The sequence below is a fragment of the Mauremys mutica genome, chromosome 8 (assembly GCF_020497125.1).
Source record: "Mauremys mutica isolate MM-2020 ecotype Southern chromosome 8, ASM2049712v1, whole genome shotgun sequence".
Taxonomy (NCBI): Eukaryota; Metazoa; Chordata; order Testudines; family Geoemydidae; genus Mauremys; species Mauremys mutica.
This window is the reverse complement of record NC_059079.1, coordinates 1533294-1546381: the sequence shown is the minus strand read 5'-3', so window position 1 is coordinate 1546381 and position 13088 is coordinate 1533294. Positions and strand designations below refer to the sequence as shown.

The 13088-nt window shown below is 52.0% G+C and overlaps 1 protein-coding gene across 1 annotated transcript in view; it reads right to left on the bottom strand.

Moving 5' to 3' along the window:
• ST3GAL3 (ST3 beta-galactoside alpha-2,3-sialyltransferase 3) overlaps nt 1–13088 on the bottom strand; it is a 364281-nt gene that overhangs the window by 325230 nt on the left and 25963 nt on the right. The window lies entirely within an intron of this gene.

Here is a 13088-nt window from a genome sequence, read left to right as displayed (position 1 = left end):
ATTTGTATAACAGACTGCATTAAACACTCTATACCAACATGCTGGTTCTCCCACTGGTTTTTGAATGTTATGATTCCTGATGTCACATGTGTGTCCATTTATTCTTTTGCGTAGAGACTGTCCGGTTTGGCCAATGTACATGGCAGAGGGGCATTGCTGGCACATGATATATGCCAAAACCAGTGGGAGAACACTTCAACCTCTCTAACCACTCAGTGACAGACTTGAAGGTGGCAATTTTGAAACAAAAAAACTTCAAAAACAGACTCCAAAGAGAGACTGCTGAACTCGAATTAATATGCAAATTAGATACAATTAACTCAGGCCTAAACAGAGACTGGGAATGGTTGGATCATTACACTAACTGAATCTATTTCCCTATGTTAAGTTCTCCTCACACCTTCTATGGGTCATCTTAATTATCACTTCAAAAGTTTTTTTTCTCCTGCTGATGATAGCTCATCTCAATTGATTAGACTCTTCCTGTTGAGCTCATCTCAATTGATTAGACTCTTCCTGTTGGTTTGCATACTTCCACCTTTTCATGTTCTCTGTATGTATAAATATCTCCTGTCTGTATGTTCCATTCTATACATCCGAAGAAGTGAGCTGTAGCCCACGAAAGCTTATGCTGAAATAAATTTGTTAGTCTCTAAGGTGCCACAAGTACTCCTGTTCTTTTTGCAATATGGGAAAGTTCACAAAACAGCTTATTGGGGAAGGAAAATGCACTAGTGTCCTGTGTGGTGAAGATGAGAAGGGTGCCAGTTAGAGGAAGAAGATGGTTGATTTCTTAAGTATAACTCTCAGCAATGACAATTAAAGATTTACTCAGTACCAGTGGACAGATTCAAAAACCTGTAACCCATTCAAGGAAGGATGGAAGTACAACTCCACAATGTGGACCAGTTATATTAGTATAAAAATGCTTTTACTGAAAGAGCCTATACCTTTACAGGAAGGTGAATAAAGTACAGGGGCACAACCCCCTAGTGTGAAATCTGTTACCTCAGTATAACTATTTCAGTTTTTTAAAAATGCCACACCCATAACCATAGTAGTTACACCAATACAAAAACTATATTTAAACCAGGCCTAAGCAAAAAGAGGAATGGGGATCTTTAAGTATATCTGAAATCTACCAGCCACAGGCTGATACGAATGATAAAAGCCCCACAAGCGGGCTCCTAAGGCATCCTAGTAGAAATCCCTCCACTCCTCTAAGCAGCTAGGGGAGGGGACAGTAGACTTCTCACCCACGTGGTATTCCTCGATCTTGCTGGTGGGAACCCCGACCTTGTCTTTCATGTCTACTTATAAATGGTGCCTGGTTTGGGTCGTCCCCCCCCAAGCCTTGTTCTAAACTATCTGTTTCAAACACAGCAAAAGTTCACACCAAGGAAGTCTTCCATTAACATCCCCTCAGCTTAACTTTAATAGCAGACTTCAGAAATGCTGGGGAGATTCTACAAAACCCCAGTGAAAGGTTCCAAGAATATGTTGTTGTAGAACTAGAGGGACAAGCTTAGCATAAGTAGTTAGAAAGCTGGCTTCAATACAGAAATAAAACCTCCTCCAAGCACAGACCCCCAAGTAATTATTTAACACCCCACACTGGAACCCACACAGGGTATCAAATAACTATAACCCATACTGAATGGGGACCCTATCCTGAAAGAAATCTTTACTGAATCCCCTATTCTGGTCTTCAAACAACCCCCCAACCTCATCAACAGAAGCAAGTTCTCCACAGACCAGGGCACACCATCTAAAAGCGGTACCAGACCCTGCCAGAACAACAGATGCAAAACATGCAGACATCTCCACGGCTTCAATTATCAACGCACTCCCCAACACATCTTTAGAGATCCAAGGATCTTACGCATGCCTATCACAACATGTGGTTACCACATCCAGTGTACTAAGTGCCCCAAGAACAACTATGGGGGTGAAACCACACAATCACTACACTCTCAATGAACTTGCACAGGAAAATAATAAAAGACAAATACCACATCACCTGTGTGTGAACACTTTTCGCAAAACGATTATTCTATATCTGATCAGTCCTCATCCTCAAAGGACACCTGCACAACATTTTCAAAAGACAAGCCTGGGAGCTTAAATTCATAACTTGCTAAACACTAACAATCATGGTCTTAAAAAGACACTGGATTTATGGCTTATTACAACTATCTGTAACCCACTCCCCTGCTGTTTGTCCTATGAGTACAGGGGAGTTAACAAGCCACTTCACTTTGAATCCCTTTAAATATGTACTTACTACTTACAGTAAACTAGCTGTTTGGTCTTATAATTAGCTGTGACACTCTTAGACCTTGTCTCCATTAAAGGGTGGATTATTCACACCCGAGTGACGTAAATTTTATGGGCCTAAGCTGCACAGAACAATGGAAGTTACTGTAGAACTGACAGAATTCCCATACCCTGCCTCCCATATTCGTGTGCATTTGCAACCAGAAGATCTGTGTTCTGTAATATCAAATAAAGGTCATCCACCAGGAAGGCTTCCTGAAGATGCCTACTTTGCTTTTGAGTAGCATTCATCACTGCAGGTTCATTTTCTACCCACCCTGCCGCCTCTGTGCAGAGCAAAACCCTCAGTATCCCAGCCAACAATCAGCTAAAACCCCAAAGGCACACTTGGGCATCACTAAAGGAAATAGCACTCTACCCCATAACCATGAGTAACATTCATAGCCCAGGAGCAGTTCAGCATGCATTATTACTACCTGCCAGCACAACAAGAGTACATTGGAAGAAAAATGTTACCCTTCTACTTGCAGGGCAAATGTAACATTAAGTAGTACTACAGGTAATGCAGTTATCTAAGGAGAAAGCAGCCCATAACACTGTTGTTCCCTTATGCACACTTCTGAATAAGATTAAGCAAAGAGTTGCATGCTGCTTAGTTCAGTCTTTTGACCATCTAATACTGCATGACACAGAAAGAAGGCAGTAGCTTTACAGTTTCTAGCACTGTGACAGGGTTTAGTAGTGTCGCTCCCACAATGACCATCAGAATCCCTCAGATCATTTTGAAATGTTAAAATTAAAAGGATGATTAAAGAAACTTCTCCATTTCTGAAGCTTAGGGAGCCCTAGTCAAAATTAGTCTGGCAAAGAAGATGCCTACAGATAGACATCTGGGACCAATGGAGGGAAAATAAGAACAGCAGCTACCCCAAGCCTCTTCTACATCACATGAACCACTACAGGACAGATAGCACCTTCTTCACCAAGACGATTCAAGACAAGGGAAAAGGAGGAGGTAGCCACATTACAGCAAGGTCATGCTCCAGGCAATGGCCAAGGAGGAGATTGTGATCTTGTGTCTTCAACCACTAAGTACAGCAACCCCTCCATTCTCCTCATAGGTGCCTTCATCAGATGGAACCATAGACGTCAGACACACTGTAGCTGTGGAGGACACCAAGAGTTCTTTCCTCTTCCATCACTAAGACTCTGAAGCCCACACCAGCATAAGTGAGCAGCCTGCCTCCACACAGAAACAGTTCTGAGCATTTATCAGTGTAAGGATTTTCCACCTACGGTATAAATACAAATGACAATACCCACACCTAGACTGTTTCACTGGGATCAAAATCAATCGTGAAAAAAAAAATGTACCATCTTCATTAGGGGAACGTCTTTCATTTACAGTAGTTCAGGATGCACTGGGGGAAATTTGGGCTACAATTTATGAGGTGTACCCATGCCCTTCAGGTGATAGCTAGTGACAGCATTGGTATGGAGGACAGACATGGCCAGGAAAGATTCTCAAAACTGGATTTAAGGATTGTGTTAAAGGAGCATTCTTAACACACAGCTACCAAAAGAATAGCTATTTAGAGACTGCACTGATGTACTTAATTAACGATCATTCTAGAGATAGGCAAAAATCTGGTGTCATTGACGGCAATCTTTAGTACCATTTACCACAAGGTCAACTGAGGTGGCTTAGGGAATCTAGAGAGAGTGGAAGGGATTCTTCTTCAACAACTCTCTTCCCAGCTTTCCAAGCGAGTTCAGAGGGCAGTGCTGGATAATGACAGGTGATTGCAGGGGCCTGTAGTCCATCTGTATTCTGGTAACCAGTCAGCTCTGTGCCTTTTGGCCAGAGTCACGTGATGCAATTTTCCGTCCTGGAGACTAGCTGCAACAGGGATATGGCGAGATACATTCTGGAGAAGACAACGGTGACACTGGTTCCTGTTGCTCCTGCAGTAGCATAAACTGCTGCTCAAGCACACATGCACACAAAGCCATGCTTAGCAGGAGCCCACATATGAGTGGCAAATCTACCAAGCTTAGCCACATTCTGTCTGAAGAGCTCAGAAACATTTAGATTGGAACTGAACAGTTCAGGAGTGAAACAAGAAACTTCATTCAGCCCTGGAAGCTGTGTAGCACCTCCAGTCAAGGTCCTAGTCAATGGCAGACGAGGGAGCAGACACAGATCCACCTCTGCAGAAAGGTTAGTGCAATTTGAATAATGGAACATACGACATTCAGACACAACAAGAAGTAAAGAGACTTGAGGCTGCCAAGCCTAACCCACCCCACCTCCCCATGCCCAAGCAGGGCTGTCACAGTGCTAAGCAGCAATCAGCCCCCTTTCCCTGGGGCAGCCTTGAACAAACACCCTAACACCCACATGGCCCCAAGCCCTGCACCCGGACTGGCCCTGCGGCCCCTGGTTCCCAAAGGGGCCACAATGCCAATGCCCACCCTGCTCTAGCTCTGGCCCTGAGGGGGGACAAGAGAAGAGGGGCCGCTGAGGCCGGGCCAAGGGAGCGCTGAGGGGCGGGGGGGCCGCTGAGGCGGGATAAGGGGACGCTGAGGTGTGGGGGGCGCTGAGGCGGGGATGCTGGGGGCGCTGGGGGAGGTGACGCTGAGGGGAGCGCTGAGGGGGAACAAGGGACGCGGGGACGCTGAGGGGGGGAGCGCTGAGACCGATAGGAGCCGTTGAGGCCGGGAGGCGGATAAGGGACGCGGGAGCGCTGAGGGGCGGGGCGCTGAGGCGGGACAGGGGACGCTGGGACGCTCGGGGCGCTGAGGGGGGTGACGCTGGGGAGGCCCGGGGGGGGCGCTGAGGCGGGACAAGGGACGCGGGGGCCCGGGGGGGGGCGCTGAGGAGGGGATGCTGGGGGCGGGGCGAGGAGGTGGGACAGGGGACGCTGGGACGCTCGGGGCGCTGGGGGGGGGGCGCTGGGGAGGCCCGGGGGGGGCGCTGCGGCGGGACAAGGGACGCGGGGGCCCGGGGGGGGCGCTGAGGCGGGGATGCTGGGGGCGGGGCGCTGAGGCGGGACAGGGGACGCTGGGACGCTCGGGGCGCTGAGGGGGGTGACGCTGGGGAGGGCCGGGGGGGGGGCGCTGAGGCGGGACAAGGGACGGGGGGACGCTCGGGGCGCTGAGGGGGGTTACGCTGGGGACGGCCGGGGGGGGGCCCAGAGGCGGGACAAGGGACGCGGGGGCCCGGGGGGGGGCGCTGAGGCGGGGATGCGGGGGGCGGGGCGCTGAGGCGGGACAGGGGACGCTGGGACGCTCGGGGCGCTGAGGGGGGTGACGCTGGGGAGGGCCGGGGGGGGGCGCTGAGGCGGGACAAGGGACGCGGGGGCCCGGGGGGGGGGGGCGCTGAGGCGGGGATGCCGGGGGCGGGGCGCTGAGGCGGGACAGGGGACGCTGGGACGCTCGGGGCGCTGAGGGGGGTGACGCTGGGGAGGGCCGGGGGGGGGCGGTGAGGCGGGGATGCCGGGGGCGGGGCGCTGAGGCGGGACAAGGGACGCGGGGGCCCGGGGGGGTGGGGAGGGCCGGGGGGGGGCGCTGAGGCGGGACAAGGGACGCGGGGGCCCGGGGGGGGGCGCTGAGGCGGGACAAGGGACGCGGGGGCCCGGGGGGGGCGCTGAGGCGGGACAAGGGACGCGGGGGCCCGGGGGGGGGCGCTGAGGCGGGGATGCCGGGGGCGGGGCGCTGGGGGGGGCGCTCGGGGCGCGGAGGGGGCCCAGCCCCCCACACACCGGCCGGCGCTGTCCGACCCAGCCCGCCGACCCCCGCGCCCGGCGGCGGCCCCTCCTCTCACCGGCGCGGCGCGGCGCGCAGGCCCCGGCGGCCCCTCGGGCGGACGCCGCCAGGCCGGGTAGCGGCGACAGGAGGTGCCGGGCCGGCCGGGGCTCCAGGCTGCTCTAAGGGGCGGGGCGGCCCCCAGCCAATCCCAGGGCACGGAGCATCCTGCGCCGAGTGGGGGGGCGGATGGACACAGCACTGCCCAATCCAACGGGGCGGTGGTCTTCCCGCTGCCCAATCAGAGGGGAGGAGGCGCGGGCCCGACAGTCCTTCCCCGGGACGCCAGGGGGCCACCAAGGTACCGCCCCTCACGGGGGTGCCTGGGCGAGAGCTGGTCCCGCCTCACTCACGCACCCGGCAGGACTCGAACCCGGGCCTCGGCGCCAGGGAACAGCCCCCCCCTCACAACGCCTCCCCCAACACACACACCACAACCCCCCTCCACTGCATAACGCCTCCCCCCTCACACACCACAACCCCCCTCCACTGCACAACGCCTCCCCCACCACAACCCCCCTCCACTGCACAACGCCTCCCCCCTCACACCCACCCCACAACCCCCCTCCACTGCACAACGCCTCCCCCCTCACACCCACCCCACAACCCCCCTCCACTGCACAACGCCTCCCCCCTCACACACCACAACCCCCCTCCACTGCACAACGCCTCCCCCAACACAACCCCCCTCCACTGCACAACGCCTCCCCCCTCCCCCACCACAACCCCCCTCCACTGCACAACGCCTCCCCCACCACAACCCCCCTCCACTGCACAACGCCTCCCCCCTCACACCCACCCCACAACCCCCCTCCACTGCACAACGCCTCCCCCCTCACACACCACAACCCCCCTCCACTGCACAACGCCTCCCCCCTCACACACCACAACCCCCCTCCACTGCACAACGCCTCCCCCACCACAACCCCCCTCCACTGCACAACGCCTCACCCCTCACACCCACCCCACAACCCCCCTCCACTGCACAACGCCTCCCCCCTCACACACCACAACCCCCCTTCACTGCACAACGCCTCCCCCAACACACGCTACACAGCGCCCCCCTCCACTGCACATCCCCCCGCCCCACACTGGTCACCCCCCAGGACCCACCACCCCCGCTGGCCAGAGGAACCTGTCCAAGCCCTGGGGCTCCGTGGCAGCGAGTGAGGGGCGGAGACCCAGCTACCTCCGCCAGCCCTGCACGCTGCGCGCCCAGCTGCTGCTACCACCTCGCAAGCCCTGACATCAGCCCGGCCCCACGTGGAAAAATCTAACCCCGAGCCCTGGCGCTGCCTCCATCCCAGCCCCCCGGGAGGGAGCCGGGCTGGCAGTGCAGGGGCTGTGCTAGGAGCCCGTGACAGCCGTTCACCCCCGGGCACTCACAGAGACGGGAAGAGCGGTCACACCACAGTCCCAGCTCTGCTCCAGGTCAGTCGTGACTCAGGGCAGGGAGCAGCCTGGCAGTAGCGCCTCGTTGCAGGCAGTGCTCTAGGGCACTGCACCTGGGCCTGTCAGGCGGTGCTGGGAGAAGGGGGAGGCGTGCCGATCAGAGCAACAAAAATGCCCAAGCCCTGGAGGGACTGGATTAGAAGAACTAAAAATCCGGTCATCCTTCAGGGTGCTGAGAACCTCCAGCGAAGAGGTAGATTCCTCCACTGCCTTTGTCCGCACTAGGAATGGAGTTCCCTCAGTGACTGCAGGATTGTGCATTAACAGTACAGCTGGGCTTTAAGCATAAAATATATGGGAAGGGTGAGCACACTAAGATCCTGATCTGGCAATTAACTCCATGGGGATGGATGCTGGTTGCAGAGAGCCCTGTCACTGGGGGCAAAAAGTCCATTCCTACATAGAGCTCCTTGCAGAATTGGGGCTTAAGAAGGGATATGAAGGCACAAGGGGGAGAGGAACAAGGAGGTGAGGAACAAGGAGGTAAAGGAAAATTGTGGGGTATCAGGAAAATCTTTATCAGATGAGGTAGTGTAGGGAACAATCCTGCATTGTGCAGACTGTATGGGAGCCACGAGGATTGCCCCATCTCTAACGCCCATGCTGCACTGGTAACAAAAAAAATCAAAGAAGAGCTCCATGAGCCTAAGAATTAGGGCCTATGTCAAAAATATGGAGCTTCCCCCCCGTGTCCCTAAATCCACCTAAAATTATTTATTTAGTCTGGACATTTCCTTCAGGTGGCTGCAGAATGGAAACAAGACAAGACTGCTCTGCTCCAGTGCATCAGATCCATACTAAGGATGAGATATGCTCACTAAGTGAAAGCCAGCAGGCCATACAGATTCAGAGAGCTCAGACAAGTCACTCACTGGGGAAGTAATAGCAGCAACGGCACCAGTCAGGTCCCAGGGATAGAAAAGAGGCTGCAGAAGCTCTTCAAGGGAGCAGAACAATGCATTCAAAGGAAGCAGTAAACAAAGTATAACCACTTCTCCCATGCCTGCCATAGATAAGCCCAAAATAACTCACCATGGTTTTTCTTTGGTAAAGGGTTCCAGATTTATACCACTGTTAAATTCTCTGTTTATCCCAGAATAAGTACAGCATAAGCAATGGCAGCACGAGCTTCCTACACCCCCCTCCCCGCCCACAGCATGTCCTACATGGACCACTGGTGGGGTGACCAGTCTCCAGGTACCATTCATTCTCTCTCTCTCAGGAACCTGTCAACAGCATTGTCGACTGTGATGGCGTTTTCTGGCTGTGGATCACAGTTCCCAAACATCTCAAAAAACAAAAGCCCCCAGATTGATGCCAACACCTGCAAATAATATTAGCCTGGTAAACTGCATGGCAAAATACATGGAAAGAGATCTAATCCACTAACTGAACTCTACCTGGTGCTAATCAAATGCATGCATCCCCCATCTTCCTCCTGCATACTACCGCCTGAGCTTCACCTGTGATGAAGCTCCAGACATTCCTGACTCCATCCTCAAAAAAACTCTACTGGGTCTCTGGTCATTGCAGGATTCAGTTCAAACCCGTTCTCCCTGCTTTAAAAATCCTCCATAGTCTTCTCTCTTCTCCTCTTATTCCCCCACTCCAAGCTCCTGTGTAGCACTGACCCCCTCTCCCTTTTTCAGCACAACTCTCCACTCTGGGTGTAAGAGCCCTTTTCTCTGCAGCTCCTGCCATTTCCACACCCCATCAGCTCTTCATCTATTTTCAACTATCCAGATTTTTAAACCTCACTGACTTTGCAGCAAAAAAATGTTGCAACTGTATTATCTAATTCTGCAAAGGATTTTGAGATATCCAAATGGCACTTGTATTATATTGTACTTGCTTTAGGACACATGGGTGTCAGACAGGTCTGACACACAAAAATGACAATGTGCCCCACAGTTGTCATGGAGAGGACAGGTCACTGATACAGACCGATCTGGATCACTTGGTGAGCTGGGTACAAGCAAACAATATGCATTTATAGTGATGATTGAACTCTGAGTCTAACAAAGAGAAGGTTAAGGAGTGACTTGATTACAGCCTACAAACACTTACATGGGGAACAAATATTGGATAATGGAGTCTTCAATCTAACAGAGAAAGATCTAACATGATCCAATGGCAGACTGGGAATAAGGCATACATTTTTGACAGGGAGGGTAACTAACCGTTGGCAGGGGCGGCTCCAGGCCCCAGCACGCCAAGCGCATGCTTGGGACGGCATGCCGCGGGGGGCGTTCTGCCGGTCCCTGGGAGGGTGGCAGGCGGCTCCGGTGGACCTCCCGCAGGCGTGCCTGCAGAGGGTCCGCTGGTCCCACGGCTTCGGTGGAGCATCCGGCAGAGCGCCCCCCGCGGCGTGCCACCATGCTTGGGGTGGCGAAATTGCTAGAGCTGCCCCTGACCATTGGAACAATTTACCAAGAGTTGTGGTGGATTCTCCATCACTGACCATTTTTAAATCAAGACTGGATGCATGTTTTCTAAAAGATTTGCTCTAGGAATTATTTGGGGGCAGGTCTCTGGCCTCCGTTATACAGGGAATCAGACTAGATGATCACAAGGGTCCCATCTGGCCTTGGAACCTGTAAATCTATTAATTTTAATATGGCCAAATGTAAAGTTATACATCTAGGAACAAAGAATGTCGGCCATACTTACAGGATTGGGGCCTCTATCCTGGGAAGCAGTGACTCTGAAAAAAAGGTTTGGGAGTTATGGTGGATAATCAGCTGAACATGAGCTTCCACTGTGATGCTGTGACCAAAAGGGCTAATGGGATCCTGGGATGTATAAACGGGAATCTCAAGTAGGAGTAGGTAATATGTGGCGCAGGTCAGACTGTTACTGCAATACTGTGTCCAGTTCTGGTGTCAACATTTTAAGAATGATGTTGAATAATTAGGGTTCAGAGAAGAGCTATAAGAATGATTAAGGGACTGGAAAACCTGTCTAGTGTGAGAGACTCCAGGATCGCAATCTGTTAAGTTTAACCAAGAGAAGGTTAAGGGCTGACTTGATCACAGTCTATAAATACTCACATGGGAAACAAAACTTTGATAATGGGCTCTTCAGTTTAGCAGACAAAGGTGTAACAAGATCCAACAGATGGAAGTTGAAGACTAGAAATAAGACACATTTTTTTAATCAGATTACCGGTAATTATCCATTGGACCAATTTACCAAGGATAGTTGTGGATCATCCCATCATTGGCAATTTTAAAATCAAGATTGGATTTTTTCTAAAACGTCTGCTCTAGTTCAAATGGGAACTAATTCAGTGAAGTTCTCTAGCATGTGTTATACAGGAGGTCAGACTAGATTGCCACGGCTGAGTGCAGCCCATACAAGGGGTCAGAGTTTGGCTTGGGCAGCCTAGAGACACGTTTTAGGAGGAGGATGTTTATCCAAAAAAAAGAAAAAAGAAAACCCACAAATACGAAAAGGGATCATAACCGAGAGAAAATGCAATCACAGCAAACTCCAGCTGGGCATGCCCTGCGGTGTCTATGGACAAGGACAGGGAAAGTCTCTTGGCCTCTTCCATAGCTCTTCTGTAAACCCCAAATAATCCTCATACAGACGCCAGCTTCCAATTGTCCGGGGGGGTGCTCAACCCCTGGTCAGCCGCAGGCCCCATCCCCCCTCCACCCCTTCCCCCACTCACCCACCCCGCCTCTTCCCACCCCCTCCCCCAAGCACACTCTGTCCCCACTTATCCCAGCACCTCCTGCACACTCTGGAACAGCAGATCAGGTGGGCGGGAGGCGCTAGGAGGGGAGGGGGAGTTGATCGGTGGAGCTGCCAGCGCTGATGGGCAAAAAGCTCTGGAGGGAGAAGGGGGGGCTGCCGGTGGGTGCTGAGCACCCACCAATTTTTTTCTGTTGGTGCTCCAGCCCTGGAGCAGCCCTGGAGTCAGCACCTAGGTTGAGCGGGTTATCCCTTACCATCTCCTCTCCAATCTAGGACTATGCTCCTTCAACCCAGTACAATATTGCAAACTAGTGTGATAGAAATGGGATGAAATGTAATAGTGCAAAGTACAGGGTCATACATTTAGGGAGTAACAATGATAATTTTTGCTATAAGCTGGGGATGCATCAGCTGGAAATGACAGAGGAGGTGAAAGACCTGGGTGTACTGATTGATCACAAAATGTGATGCAGCCGTGAAAAAGGCTAGAGCAATGCTAGGATGCATCAGTCAAGGTATTTCTTGTAGAGACTGAGAAGTGTTACCATGATATAATGCTAAACAAGGCACTGGTGTGACCTCATCTGAATACCATGTGCAATTCTGGTCTTCCATGTTTAAGAAAGAGGAATTGAAACTGGAACAGGTGCAGAGAAAACTAGAGCTACTACATGGAGTGGAAAACCTACCTTATGAGAGGAGACTCAAACAGCGTGGGTTGTTTAACCTAACCAAACGAAGGCTGAGAGGAGATGATTGCTACCTATGAATACACTGAGGGATAAATACCATGGAGAAAGGAGTTATTTAAGTTAAGTGCCAGTGTGGACACAAGAACAAATGGATATAAACTGGCCATCAGCAAGTTTGAGCTTGAAATTAGGCAAAGGTTTCTAACCAACAGAAGAGAAAAGTTCTGGAACAGTCTCCCAAGGGGAGCAGTGGGGTGAAAAAAATTAACTGGCTTCAGGACTGAGCTTGATAAGTTTATGGAGCGGGTGGTATGAGGGACTGCCTACAATGGCAGGTAGCCAATCTACGACTGATAGTGTAACACTGACAGACCCTGGTCATCGGCTGGATTGAACCGAGGACCTCTGGAGCTAAATGCATGAGCCTGTACTGCATGAGCTAAAAGCCATGTGGCTATTCACCTAGGCTGTACCAAACTCAATCTCCAAGTGGTCTCGGTGCCACTATATGGAACAGAACACCGCAGCCAGGTGGTGTGTGGGTTACACTAGCAGCAAGTATCTCCAATGGCTGCTGATGGGACACTAGATGTGGAGGGCTCTGGGTTACTACAGAGAATTCTTTCCCAGGTGTCTGGCTAGTGGGTCTTGCCCACATGCTCAGGGTCTAACTGATCACCATATTTGGGGTTGGGAAGGAATTTTCTCCCAGCTCAGATTGGCAGAGACTGAGGGGGTTCCGGGGGTTTGCCTTCCTCTGCAGCATAGGGCACAGATCACTTGCAGGTTTTCTCTGTAACTTGACGTCTTTAAACTATGACTTGAGGACTTCAGTAACGCAGGAAGAGGTTGGGGTCAATTACAGGGGTGAGTGGGTGAGGTTCTGTGCAATGAGCCACGTGCAGGGGGTTAGACTAGATAGATGTTCATGATGGTCTCTTCTGACCTTAAAGTCTAGGAGTCTATAAAATTAAACCACATGGTCTCCAGGCAGAGCAGATGACCTGGTTTTGACAAAGGGCCAGAGAAGCAAGAATCTAGATAGTTAAGACAATAATGACAAGATTCTGGCTTGTTAGTCAGCCTCTGGTTTGTCCCTCTGAAAACACTACTCCACATTATCAGGTGTCAGCACACACTACTTCACAGTATCAGGTG